The following is a 12,620-nucleotide window of genomic DNA, read 5'->3' as shown; positions in this document are numbered from 1 at the left end:
TCTGTTACACTGACCACATTCTTTAAATTGTGGACCAGAACAGATAAAGAAAATGTGCGCCTTCTACTTGATGAAAAGAGGTGTGGAGAGCTGCGACATGGCTTTTCTCTTTCAGAAAACTCATTCTTCTGACTTTGTAGCTCAAACCGCTTGCAATTCTGTAGCAAGTTTACAAGGGAAAATAAAAACAAAGATTTTGCCACCCTTACCTTGTAAAGTAAGAGAACGGATGCCTTCTGAAAGAAAAAAAAAGTCTTTGCTGTCATCTAGCGAAAGCCCCAGTGGCCTAATGGATAAGGCACTGGCCAGGGATTGTGGGTTCGAGGCCCATCTGGGGTGTTTGAGATCTTGCTTGACTCTTTCAAGTCACATCTAAAGCAAGGCTTTAGAATAAAACCTTTAGGACTTCCCTTTCCTGTTGCCTTAATTAATATGCGTGCCTTCTCCTAGTAGAACTCAGATTAGTTCAGCAGCATGCTATCAACTGAATGGAAACTTCTGCAAGATGGCTACAAGTCCTCTTGTCCAAAACCAAATCTCCTGCAATGTTTCTGCCAAACAATATGTTCAACTCCCCACAAAGGAAACGCTGCTTTTATTAGGAAAGAGCTTTGCATTTTCTCCGACATTCTCCACACATCCCATTGTGGCATGCAAATCCGGTGGCCTAAAATCTTCAAGCAAAAAAGCCACCCTGACAAGTATCGTTGGTAAGCTTAATTTGCAGGAAGGCATTTTATGTCCTTTTTGTGCCAGTTTCAGAAATGTTTTTCCTGATGTATCAACATGTATACGAATAGCAATCAGAATCGCTCCTTAGAGGTGTGCTTCCTTTGCTTCATATGACATGGTGTTGTTGCATTTGTTGAGATTCACACTGATAGCCACTGCTTTGGGACACATTCAGAAGTCTTCTTGCCGCAAGCAGTCAGAAATAGAATCTGACGTGGATCGGCAGATTTTCTGAAAAATAGAGCATCAAAATGCTCAACACAGTTGCTGGATAGTGGCATTTCAAATGTATTAACAACTCTTGTGTTTTATCTGGGTTTACCCACAAACGGACCTTGATCCAAAGGTACTTGGTATTACCTGCCACTTCTTGCTTTACAGTGGATATTTAGTAACTTTTCAAACATGCATGAATATATCCCTAACACGTCACGATAGCAGTTGCAATATCATTTTTTCTTTCAAAAAAGTTCTACTTTTATTTTTAGAATACTGTCCTTGAGCTCCAGTCAAGTGGATTTGGCTGTGTTTTTTTTTTCTAGGAGTACTTATATGCTACCATTTCTTGCTATGAGAGAAAAAATATTCTCTTTTATCTGGGATAAGCACGATTTTAGGTTTCGGATCACTTGAAGGCCTATTTGAAACCAAGGAGACATGGGTGATGGATTTCCGTGATGGCTTCTGTGCTCCAGTGGCGCAATCGGTCAGCGCGCGGTACTTATATGGCAGTATCTGTTGAGCAATGCCGAGGTTGTGAGTTCGAGCCTCACCTGGAGCATGCAGTTTCTTGCTTTTTGCCTTTATTCATGGAAAATGTAATCTGCACTTGCACCCTATGGCCTGAGAACTTTACAACAGGGCAATAAGCGCCCAAAGAAACTCAAGGTTCTTTCCTCAAGGGTGCTTGAATGAGCTGTCTTTCTGTTACACTGACCACATTCTTTAAATTGTGGACCAGAACAGATAAAGAAAATGTGCGCCTTCTACTTGATGAAAAGAGGTGTGGAGAGCTGCGACATGGCTTTTCTCTTTCAGAAAACTCATTCTTCTGACTTTGTAGCTCAAACCGCTTGCAATTCTGTAGCAAGTTTACAAGGGAAAATAAAAACAAAGATTTTGCCACCCTTACCTTGTAAAGTAAGAGAACGGATGCCTTCTGAAAGAAAAAAAAAGTCTTTGCTGTCATCTAGCGAAAGCCCCAGTGGCCTAATGGATAAGGCACTGGCCAGGGATTGTGGGTTCGAGGCCCATCTGGGGTGTTTGAGATCTTGCTTGACTCTTTCAAGTCACATCTAAAGCAAGGCTTTAGAATAAAACCTTTAGGACTTCCCTTTCCTGTTGCCTTAATTAATATGCGTGCCTTCTCCTAGTAGAACTCAGATTAGTTCAGCAGCATGCTATCAACTGAATGGAAACTTCTGCAAGATGGCTACAAGTCCTCTTGTCCAAAACCAAATCTCCTGCAATGTTTCTGCCAAACAATATGTTCAACTCCCCACAAAGGAAACGCTGCTTTTATTAGGAAAGAGCTTTGCATTTTCTCCGACATTCTCCACACATCCCATTGTGGCATGCAAATCCGGTGGCCTAAAATCTTCAAGCAAAAAAGCCACCCTGACAAGTATCGTTGGTAAGCTTAATTTGCAGGAAGGCATTTTATGTCCTTTTTGTGCCAGTTTCAGAAATGTTTTTCCTGATGTATCAACATGTATACGAATAGCAATCAGAATCGCTCCTTAGAGGTGTGCTTCCTTTGCTTCATATGACATGGTGTTGTTGCATTTGTTGAGATTCACACTGATAGCCACTGCTTTGGGACACATTCAGAAGTCTTCTTGCCGCAAGCAGTCAGAAATAGAATCTGACGTGGATCGGCAGATTTTCTGAAAAATAGAGCATCAAAATGCTCAACACAGTTGCTGGATAGTGGCATTTCAAATGTATTAACAACTCTTGTGTTTTATCTGGGTTTACCCACAAACGGACCTTGATCCAAAGGTACTTGGTATTACCTGCCACTTCTTGCTTTACAGTGGATATTTAGTAACTTTTCAAACATGCATGAATATATCCCTAACACGTCACGATAGCAGTTGCAATATCATTTTTTCTTTCAAAAAAGTTCTACTTTTATTTTTTAAATACTGTCCTTGAGCTCCAGTCAAGTGGATTTGGCGGTGTTTTTTTTTTTCTAGGAGTACTTATATGCTACCATTTCTTGCTATGAGAGAAAAAATATTCTCTTTTGTCTGGGATAAGCACGATTTTAGGTTTCGGATCACTTGAAGGCCTATTTGAAACCAAGGAGACATGGGTGATGGATTTCCGTGATGGCTTCTGTGCTCCAGTGGCGCAATCGGTCAGCGCGCGGTACTTATATGGCAGTATCTGTTGAGCAATGCCGAGGTTGTGAGTTCGAGCCTCACCTGGAGCATGCAGTTTCTTGCTTTTTGCCTTTATTCATGGAAAATGTAATCTGCACTTGCACCCTATGGCCTGAGAACTTTACAACAGGGCAATAAGCGCCCAAAGAAACTCAAGGTTCTTTCCTCAAGGGTGCTTGAATGAGCTGTCTTTCTGTTACACTGACCACATTCTTTAAATTGTGGACCAGAACAGATAAAGAAAATGTGCGCCTTCTACTTGATGAAAAGAGGTGTGGAGAGCTGCGACATGGCTTTTCTCTTTCAGAAAACTCATTCTTCTGACTTTGTAGCTCAAACCGCTTGCAATTCTGTAGCAAGTTTACAAGGGAAAATAAAAACAAAGATTTTGCCACCCTTACCTTGTAAAGTAAGAGAACGGATGCCTTCTGAAAGAAAAAAAAAGTCTTTGCTGTCATCTAGCGAAAGCCCCAGTGGCCTAATGGATAAGGCACTGGCCTCCTAAGCCAGGGATTGTGGGTTCGAGTCCCATCTGGGGTGTTTGAGATCTTGCTTGACTCTTTCAAGTCACATCTAAAGCAAGGCTTTAGAATAAAACCTTTAGGACTTCCCTTTCCTGTTGCCTTAATTAATATGTGTGCCTTCTCCTAGTAGAACTCAGATTAGTTCAGCAGCATGCTATCAACTGAATGGAAACTTCTGCAAGATGGCTACAAGTCCTCTTGTCCAAAACCAAATCTCCTGCAATGTTTCTGCCAAACAATATGTTCAACTCCCCACAAAGGAAACGCTGCTTTTATTAGGAAAGAGCTTTGCATTTTCTCCGACATTCTCCACACATCCCATTGTGGCATGCAAATCCGGTGGCCTAAAATCTTCAAGCAAAAAAGCCACCCTGACAAGTATCGTTGGTAAGCTTAATTTGCAGGAAGGCATTTTATGTCCTTTTTGTGCCAGTTTCAGAAATGTTTTTCCTGATGTATCAACATGTATACGAATAGCAATCAGAATCGCTCCTTAGAGGTGTGCTTCCTTTGCTTCATATGACATGGTGTTGTTGCATTTGTTGAGATTCACACTGATAGCCACTGCTTTGGGACACATTCAGAAGTCTTCTTGCCGCAAGCAGTCAGAAATAGAATCTGACGTGGATCGGCAGATTTTCTGAAAAATAGAGCATCAAAATGCTCAACACAGTTGCTGGATAGTGGCATTTCAAATGTATTAACAACTCTTGTGTTTTATCTGGGTTTACCCACAAACGGACCTTGATCCAAAGGTACTTGGTATTACCTGCCACTTCTTGCTTTACAGTGGATATTTAGTAACTTTTCAAACATGCATGAATATATCCCTAACACGTCACGATAGCAGTTGCAATATCATTTTTTCTTTCAAAAAAGTTCTACTTTTATTTTTTAAATACTGTCCTTGAGCTCCAGTCAAGTGGATTTGGCGGTGTTTTTTTTTTTTCTAGGAGTACTTATATGCTACCATTTCTTGCTATGAGAGAAAAAAATATTCTCTTTTGTCTGGGATAAGCACGATTTTAGGTTTCGGATCACTTGAAGGCCTATTTGAAACCAAGGAGACATGGGTGATGGATTTCCGTGATGGCTTCTGTGCTCCAGTGGCGCAATCGGTCAGCGCGCGGTACTTATATGGCAGTATCTGTTGAGCAATGCCGAGGTTGTGAGTTCGAGCCTCACCTGGAGCATGCAGTTTCTTGCTTTTTGCCTTTATTCATGGAAAATGTAATCTGCACTTGCACCCTATGGCCTGAGAACTTTACAACAGGGCAATAAGCGCCCAAAGAAACTCAAGTTTCTTTCCTCAAGGGTGCTTGAATGAGCTGTCTTTCTGTTACACTGACCACATTCTTTAAATTGTGGACGAGAACAGATAAAGAAAATGTGCGCCTTCTACTTGATGAAAAGAGGTGTGGAGAGCTGCGACATGGCTTTTCTCTTTCAGAAAACTCATTCTTCTGACTTTGTAGCTCAAACCGCTTGCAATTCTGTAGCAAGTTTACAAGGGAAAATAAAAACAAAGATTTTGCCACCCTTACCTTGTAAAGTAAGAGAACGGATGCCTTCTGAAAGAAAAAAAAAAAAAGTCTTTGCTGTCATCTAGCGAAAGCCCCAGTGGCCTAATGGATAAGGCACTGGCCTCCTAAGCCAGGGATTGTGGGTTCAAGTCCCATCTGGGGTGTTTGAGATCTTGCTTGACTCCTTTAAGTCGCATCTAAAGCAAGGCTTTAGAATAAAACCTTTAGGACTTCCCTTTCCTGTTGCCTTAATTAATATGTGTGCCTTCTCCTAGTAGAACTCAGATTAGTTCAGCAGCATGCTATCAACTGAATGGAAACTTCTGCAAGATGGCTACAAGTCCTCTTGTCCAAAACCAAATCTCCTGCAATGTTTCTGCCAAACAATATGTTCAACTCCCCACAAAGGAAACGCTGCTTTTATTAGGAAAGAGCTTTGCATTTTCTCCGACATTCTCCACACATCCCATTGTGGCATGCAAATCCGGTGGCCTAAAATCTTCAAGCAAAAAAGCCACCCTGACAAGTATCGTTGGTAAGCTTAATTTGCAGGAAGGCATTTTATGTCCTTTTTGTGCCAGTTTCAGAAATGTTTTTCCTGATGTATCAACATGTATACGAATAGCAATCAGAATCGCTCCTTAGAGGTGTGCTTCCTTTGCTTCATATGACATGGTGTTGTTGCATTTGTTGAGATTCACACTGATAGCCACTGCTTTGGGACACATTCAGAAGTCTTCTTGCCGCAAGCAGTCAGAAATAGAATCTGACGTGGATCGGCAGATTTTCTGAAAAATAGAGCATCAAAATGCTCAACACAGTTGCTGGATAGTGGCATTTCAAATGTATTAACAACTCTTGTGTTTTATCTGGGTTTACCCACAAACGGACCTTGATCCAAAGGTACTTGGTATTACCTGCCACTTCTTGCTTTACAGTGGATATTTAGTAACTTTTCAAACATGCATGAATATATCCCTAACACGTCACGATAGCAGTTGCAATATCATTTTTTCTTTCAAAAAAGTTCTACTTTTATTTTTTAAATACTGTCCTTGAGCTCCAGTCAAGTGGATTTGGCGGTGTTTTTTTTTTTCTAGGAGTACTTATATGCTACCATTTCTTGCTATGAGAGAAAAAATATTCTCTTTTGTCTGGGATAAGCACGATTTTAGGTTTCGGATCACTTGAAGGCCTATTTGAAACCAAGGAGACATGGGTGATGGATTTCCGTGATGGCTTCTGTGCTCCAGTGGCGCAATCGGTCAGCGCGCGGTACTTATATGGCAGTATCTGTTGAGCAATGCCGAGGTTGTGAGTTCGAGCCTCACCTGGAGCATGCAGTTTCTTGCTTTTTGCCTTTATTCATGGAAAATGTAATCTGCACTTGCACCCTATGGCCTGAGAACTTTACAACAGGGCAATAAGCGCCCAAAGAAACTCAAGGTTCTTTCCTCAAGGGTGCTTGAATGAGCTGTCTTTCTGTTACACTGACCACATTCTTTAAATTGTGGACCAGAACAGATAAAGAAAATGTGCGCCTTCTACTTGATGAAAAGAGGTGTGGAGAGCTGCGACATGGCTTTTCTCTTTCAGAAAACTCATTCTTCTGACTTTGTAGCTCAAACCGCTTACAATTCTGTAGCAAGTTTACAAGGGAAAATAAAAACAAAGATTTTGCCACCCTTACCTTGTAAAGTAAGAGAACGGATGCCTTCTGAAAGAAAAAAAAAGTCTTTGCTGTCATCTAGCGAAAGCCCCAGTGGCCTAATGGATAAGGCACTGGCCTCCTAAGCCAGGTATTGTGGGTTTGAGTCCCATCTGGGGTGTTTGAGATCTTGCTTGACTCTTTCAAGTCACATCTAAAGCAAGGCTTTAGAATAAAACCTTTAGGACTTCCCTTTCCTGTTGCCTTAATTAATATGTGTTTCTTCTCCTAGTAGAACTCAGATTAGTTCAGCAGCATGCTATCAACTGAATGGAAACTTCTGCAAGATGGCTACAAGTCCTCTTGTCCAAAACCAAATCTCCTGCAATGTTTCTGCCAAACAATATGTTCAACTCCCCACAAAGGAAACGCTGCTTTTATTAGGAAAGAGCTTTGCATTTTCTCCGACATTCTCCACACATCCCATTGTGGCATGCAAATCCGGTGGCCTAAAATCTTCAAGCAAAAAAGCCACCCTGACAAGTATCGTTGGTAAGCTTAATTTGCAGGAAGGCATTTTATGTCCTTTTTGTGCCAGTTTCAGAAATGTTTTTCCTGATGTATCAACATGTATACGAATAGCAATCAGAATCGCTCCTTAGAGGTGTGCTTCCTTTGCTTCATATGACATGGTGTTGTTGCATTTGTTGAGATTCACACTGATAGCCACTGCTTTGGGACACATTCAGAAGTCTTCTTGCCGCAAGCAGTCAGAAATAGAATCTGACGTGGATCGGCAGATTTTCTGAAAAATAGAGCATCAAAATGCTCAACACAGTTGCTGGATAGTGGCATTTCAAATGTATTAACAACTCTTGTGTTTTATCTGGGTTTACCCACAAACGGACCTTGATCCAAAGGTACTTGGTATTACCTGCCACTTCTTGCTTTACAGTGGATATTTAGTAACTTTTCAAACATGCATGAATATATCCCTAACACGTCACGATAGCAGTTGCAATATCATTTTTTCTTTCAAAAAAGTTCTACTTTTATTTTTTAAATACTGTCCTTGAGCTCCAGTCAAGTGGATTTGGCGGTGTTTTTTTTTTTTCTAGGAGTACTTATATGCTACCATTTCTTGCTATGAGAGAAAAAATATTCTCTTTTGTCTGGGATAAGCACGATTTTAGGTTTCGGATCACTTGAAGGCCTATTTGAAACCAAGGAGACATGGGTGATGGATTTCCGTGATGGCTTCTGTGCTCCAGTGGCGCAATCGGTCAGCGCGCGGTACTTATATGGCAGTATCTGTTGAGCAATGCCGAGGTTGTGAGTTCGACCCTCACCTGGAGCATGCAGTTTCTTGCTTTTTGCCTTTATTCATGGAAAATGTAATCTGCACTTGCACCCTATGGCCTGAGAACTTTACAACAGGGCAATAAGCGCCCAAAGAAACTCAAGGTTCTTTCCTCAAGGGTGCTTGAATGAGCTGTCTTTCTGTTACACTGACCACATTCTTTAAATTGTGGACCAGAACAGATAAAGAAAATGTGCGCCTTCTACTTGATGAAAAGAGGTGTGGAGAGCTGCGACATGGCTTTTCTCTTTCAGAAAACTCATTCTTCTGACTTTGTAGCTCAAACCGCTTGCAATTCTGTAGCAAGTTTACAAGGGAAAATAAAAACAAAGATTTTGCCACCCTTACCTTGTAAAGTAAGAGAACGGATGCCTTCTGAAAGAAAAAAAAAGTCTTTGCTGTCATCTAGCGAAAGCCCCAGTGGCCTAATGGATAAGGCACTGGCCTCCTAAGCCAGGGATTGTGGGTTCGAGTCCCATCTGGGGTGTTTGAGATCTTGCTTGACTCTTTCAAGTCACATCTAAAGCAAGGCTTTAGAATAAAACCTTTAGGAGTTCCCTTTCCTGTTGCCTTAATTAATATGCGTGCCTTCTCCTAGTAGAACTCAGATTAGTTCAGGAGCATGCTATCAACTGAATGGAAACTTCTGCAAGATGGCTACAAGTCCTCTTGTCCAAAACCAAATCTCCTGCAATGTTTCTGCCAAACAATATGTTCAACTCCCCACAAAGGAAACGCTGCTTTTATTAGGAAAGAGCTTTGCATTTTCTCCGACATTCTCCACACATCCCATTGTGGCATGCAAATCCGGTGGCCTAAAATCTTCAAGCAAAAAAGCCACCCTGACAAGTATCGTTGGTAAGCTTAATTTGCAGGAAGGCATTTTATGTCCTTGTTGTGCCAGTTTCAGAAATGTTTTTCCTGATGTATCAACATGTATACGAATAGCAATCAGAATCGCTCCTTAGAGGTGTGCTTCCTTTGCTTCATATGACATGGTGTTGTTGCATTTGTTGAGATTCACACTGATAGCCACTGCTTTGGGACACATTCAGAAGTCTTCTTGCCGCAAGCAGTCAGAAATAGAATCTGACGTGGATCGGCAGATTTTCTGAAAAATAGAGCATCAAAATGCTCAACACAGTTGCTGGATAGTGGCATTTCAAATGTATTAACAACTCTTGTGTTTTATCTGGGTTTACCCACAAACGGACCTTGATCCAAAGGTACTTGGTATTACCTGCCACTTCTTGCTTTACAGTGGATATTTAGTAACTTTTCAAACATGCATGAATATATCCCTAACACGTCACGATAGCAGTTGCAATATCATTTTTTCTTTCAAAAAAGTTCTACTTTTATTTTTTAAATACTGTCCTTGAGCTCCAGTCAAGTGGATTTGGCGGTGTTTTTTTTTTTTCTAGGAGTACTTATATGCTACCATTTCTTGCTATGAGAGAAAAAAATATTCTCTTTTGTCTGGGATAAGCACGATTTTAGGTTTCGGATCACTTGAAGGCCTATTTGAAACCAAGGAGACATGGGTGATGGATTTCCGTGATGGCTTCTGTGCTCCAGTGGCGCAATCGGTCAGCGCGCGGTACTTATATGGCAGTATCTGTTGAGCAATGCCGAGGTTGTGAGTTCGAGCCTCACCTGGAGCATGCAGTTTCTTGCTTTTTGCCTTTATTCATGGAAAATGTAATCTGCACTTGCACCCTATGGCCTGAGAACTTTACAACAGGGCAATAAGCGCCCAAAGAAACTCAAGTTTCTTTCCTCAAGGGTGCTTGAATGAGCTGTCTTTCTGTTACACTGACCACATTCTTTAAATTGTGGACGAGAACAGATAAAGAAAATGTGCGCCTTCTACTTGATGAAAAGAGGTGTGGAGAGCTGCGACATGGCTTTTCTCTTTCAGAAAACTCATTCTTCTGACTTTGTAGCTCAAACCGCTTGCAATTCTGTAGCAAGTTTACAAGGGAAAATAAAAACAAAGATTTTGCCACCCTTACCTTGTAAAGTAAGAGAACGGATGCCTTCTGAAAGAAAAAAAAAGTCTTTGCTGTCATCTAGCGAAAGCCCCAGTGGCCTAATGGATAAGGCACTGGCCTCCTAAGCCAGGGATTGTGGGTTCAAGTCCCATCTGGGGTGTTTGAGATCTTGCTTGACTCCTTTAAGTCGCATCTAAAGCAAGGCTTTAGAATAAAACCTTTAGGACTTCCCTTTCCTGTTGCCTTAATTAATATGTGTGCCTTCTCCTAGTAGAACTCAGATTAGTTCAGCAGCATGCTATCAACTGAATGGAAACTTCTGCAAGATGGCTACAAGTCCTCTTGTCCAAAACCAAATCTCCTGCAATGTTTCTGCCAAACAATATGTTCAACTCCCCACAAAGGAAACGCTGCTTTTATTAGGAAAGAGCTTTGCATTTTCTCCGACATTCTCCAGACATCCCATTGTGGCATGCAAATCCGGTGGCCTAAAATCTTCAAGCAAAAAAGCCACCCTGACAAGTATCGTTGGTAAGCTTAATTTGCAGGAAGGCATTTTATGTCCTTTTTGTGCCAGTTTCAGAAATGTTTTTCCTGATGTATCAACATGTATACGAATAGCAATCAGAATCGCTCCTTAGAGGTGTGCTTCCTTTGCTTCATATGACATGGTGTTGTTGCATTTGTTGAGATTCACACTGATAGCCACTGCTTTGGGACACATTCAGAAGTCTTCTTGCCGCAAGCAGTCAGAAATAGAATCTGACGTGGATCGGCAGATTTTCTGAAAAATAGAGCATCAAAATGCTCAACACAGTTGCTGGATAGTGGCATTTCAAATGTATTAACAACTCTTGTGTTTTATCTGGGTTTACCCACAAACGGACCTTGATCCAAAGGTACTTGGTATTACCTGCCACTTCTTGCTTTACAGTGGATATTTAGTAACTTTTCAAACATGCATGAATATATCCCTAACACGTCACGATAGCAGTTGCAATATCATTTTTTCTTTCAAAAAAGTTCTACTTTTATTTTTTAAATACTGTCCTTGAGCTCCAGTCAAGTGGATTTGGCGGTGTTTTTTTTTTTCTAGGAGTACTTATATGCTACCATTTCTTGCTATGAGAGAAAAAATATTCTCTTTTGTCTGGGATAAGCACGATTTTAGGTTTCGGATCACTTGAAGGCCTATTTGAAACCAAGGAGACATGGGTGATGGATTTCCGTGATGGCTTCTGTGCTCCAGTGGCGCAATCGGTCAGCGCGCGGTACTTATATGGCAGTATCTGTTGAGCAATGCCGAGGTTGTGAGTTCGAGCCTCACCTGGAGCATGCAGTTTCTTGCTTTTTGCCTTTATTCATGGAAAATGTAATCTGCACTTGCACCCTATGGCCTGAGAACTTTACAACAGGGCAATAAGCGCCCAAAGAAACTCAAGGTTCTTTCCTCAAGGGTGCTTGAATGAGCTGTCTTTCTGTTACACTGACCACATTCTTTAAATTGTGGACCAGAACAGATAAAGAAAATGTGCGCCTTCTACTTGATGAAAAGAGGTGTGGAGAGCTGCGACATGGCTTTTCTCTTTCAGAAAACTCATTCTTCTGACTTTGTAGCTCAAACCGCTTACAATTCTGTAGCAAGTTTACAAGGGAAAATAAAAACAAAGATTTTGCCACCCTTACCTTGTAAAGTAAGAGAACGGATGCCTTCTGAAAGAAAAAAAAAGTCTTTGCTGTCATCTAGCGAAAGCCCCAGTGGCCTAATGGATAAGGCACTGGCCTCCTAAGCCAGGTATTGTGGGTTTGAGTCCCATCTGGGGTGTTTGAGATCTTGCTTGACTCTTTCAAGTCACATCTAAAGCAAGGCTTTAGAATAAAACCTTTAGGACTTCCCTTTCCTGTTGCCTTAATTAATATGTGTTTCTTCTCCTAGTAGAACTCAGATTAGTTCAGCAGCATGCTATCAACTGAATGGAAACTTCTGCAAGATGGCTACAAGTCCTCTTGTCCAAAACCAAATCTCCTGCAATGTTTCTGCCAAACAATATGTTCAACTCCCCACAAAGGAAACGCTGCTTTTATTAGGAAAGAGCTTTGCATTTTCTCCGACATTCTCCACACATCCCATTGTGGCATGCAAATCCGGTGGCCTAAAATCTTCAAGCAAAAAAGCCACCCTGACAAGTATCGTTGGTAAGCTTAATTTGCAGGAAGGCATTTTATGTCCTTTTTGTGCCAGTTTCAGAAATGTTTTTCCTGATGTATCAACATGTATACGAATAGCAATCAGAATCGCTCCTTAGAGGTGTGCTTCCTTTGCTTCATATGACATGGTGTTGTTGCATTTGTTGAGATTCACACTGATAGCCACTGCTTTGGGACACATTCAGAAGTCTTCTTGCCGCAAGCAGTCAGAAATAGAATCTGACGTGGATCGGCAGATTTTCTG

At 41.3% G+C, this 12,620-nt stretch overlaps 13 non-coding genes across 13 annotated transcripts; all 13 read left to right on the top strand.

Moving 5' to 3' along the window:
• Positions 1–1,420: 1,420 nt before the first annotated feature.
• Positions 1,421–1,513, top strand: TRNAI-UAU (transfer RNA isoleucine (anticodon UAU)). Its single transcript is given in 2 exon segments — positions 1,421–1,458; positions 1,478–1,513. It is a non-coding gene; the product is annotated as a tRNA-Ile (tRNA).
• Positions 1,514–3,076: 1,563 nt separating this feature from the next.
• TRNAI-UAU (transfer RNA isoleucine (anticodon UAU)) lies at positions 3,077–3,169 on the top strand. Its single transcript is given in 2 exon segments — positions 3,077–3,114; positions 3,134–3,169. It is a non-coding gene; the product is annotated as a tRNA-Ile (tRNA).
• A 417-nt stretch (positions 3,170–3,586) lies between these two features.
• TRNAR-CCU (transfer RNA arginine (anticodon CCU)) lies at positions 3,587–3,659 on the top strand. The gene has a single exon. It is a non-coding gene; the product is annotated as a tRNA-Arg (tRNA).
• Positions 3,660–4,743: 1,084 nt separating this feature from the next.
• Positions 4,744–4,836, top strand: TRNAI-UAU (transfer RNA isoleucine (anticodon UAU)). The gene is given in 2 exon segments: positions 4,744–4,781; positions 4,801–4,836. It is a non-coding gene; the product is annotated as a tRNA-Ile (tRNA).
• Positions 4,837–5,257: 421 nt separating this feature from the next.
• On the top strand, positions 5,258–5,330 carry TRNAR-CCU (transfer RNA arginine (anticodon CCU)). Its single transcript has one exon. It is a non-coding gene; the product is annotated as a tRNA-Arg (tRNA).
• Positions 5,331–6,412: 1,082 nt separating this feature from the next.
• TRNAI-UAU (transfer RNA isoleucine (anticodon UAU)) lies at positions 6,413–6,505 on the top strand. Its single transcript is given in 2 exon segments — positions 6,413–6,450; positions 6,470–6,505. It is a non-coding gene; the product is annotated as a tRNA-Ile (tRNA).
• A 417-nt stretch (positions 6,506–6,922) lies between these two features.
• Positions 6,923–6,995, top strand: TRNAR-CCU (transfer RNA arginine (anticodon CCU)). The gene has a single exon. It is a non-coding gene; the product is annotated as a tRNA-Arg (tRNA).
• Positions 6,996–8,078: 1,083 nt separating this feature from the next.
• On the top strand, positions 8,079–8,171 carry TRNAI-UAU (transfer RNA isoleucine (anticodon UAU)). The gene is given in 2 exon segments: positions 8,079–8,116; positions 8,136–8,171. It is a non-coding gene; the product is annotated as a tRNA-Ile (tRNA).
• A 417-nt stretch (positions 8,172–8,588) lies between these two features.
• TRNAR-CCU (transfer RNA arginine (anticodon CCU)) lies at positions 8,589–8,661 on the top strand. The gene has a single exon. It is a non-coding gene; the product is annotated as a tRNA-Arg (tRNA).
• Positions 8,662–9,745: 1,084 nt separating this feature from the next.
• Positions 9,746–9,838, top strand: TRNAI-UAU (transfer RNA isoleucine (anticodon UAU)). The gene is given in 2 exon segments: positions 9,746–9,783; positions 9,803–9,838. It is a non-coding gene; the product is annotated as a tRNA-Ile (tRNA).
• Positions 9,839–10,255: 417 nt separating this feature from the next.
• Positions 10,256–10,328, top strand: TRNAR-CCU (transfer RNA arginine (anticodon CCU)). The gene has a single exon. It is a non-coding gene; the product is annotated as a tRNA-Arg (tRNA).
• A 1,082-nt stretch (positions 10,329–11,410) lies between these two features.
• On the top strand, positions 11,411–11,503 carry TRNAI-UAU (transfer RNA isoleucine (anticodon UAU)). Its single transcript is given in 2 exon segments — positions 11,411–11,448; positions 11,468–11,503. It is a non-coding gene; the product is annotated as a tRNA-Ile (tRNA).
• A 417-nt stretch (positions 11,504–11,920) lies between these two features.
• TRNAR-CCU (transfer RNA arginine (anticodon CCU)) lies at positions 11,921–11,993 on the top strand. Its single transcript has one exon. It is a non-coding gene; the product is annotated as a tRNA-Arg (tRNA).
• Positions 11,994–12,620: the final 627 nt, after the last annotated feature.

The sequence above is a fragment of the Lithobates pipiens genome, unplaced genomic scaffold (genome assembly GCF_037356315.1).
Source record: "Lithobates pipiens isolate NorthernLeopardFrog02 unplaced genomic scaffold, aLitPip1_a1.2 Scaffold_8, whole genome shotgun sequence".
Classification (NCBI taxonomy): Eukaryota; Metazoa; Chordata; class Amphibia; order Anura; family Ranidae; genus Lithobates; species Lithobates pipiens.
The sequence above is the reverse complement of the archived record's forward strand: the minus strand, read 5'-3'. Positions and strand labels throughout refer to the sequence as shown.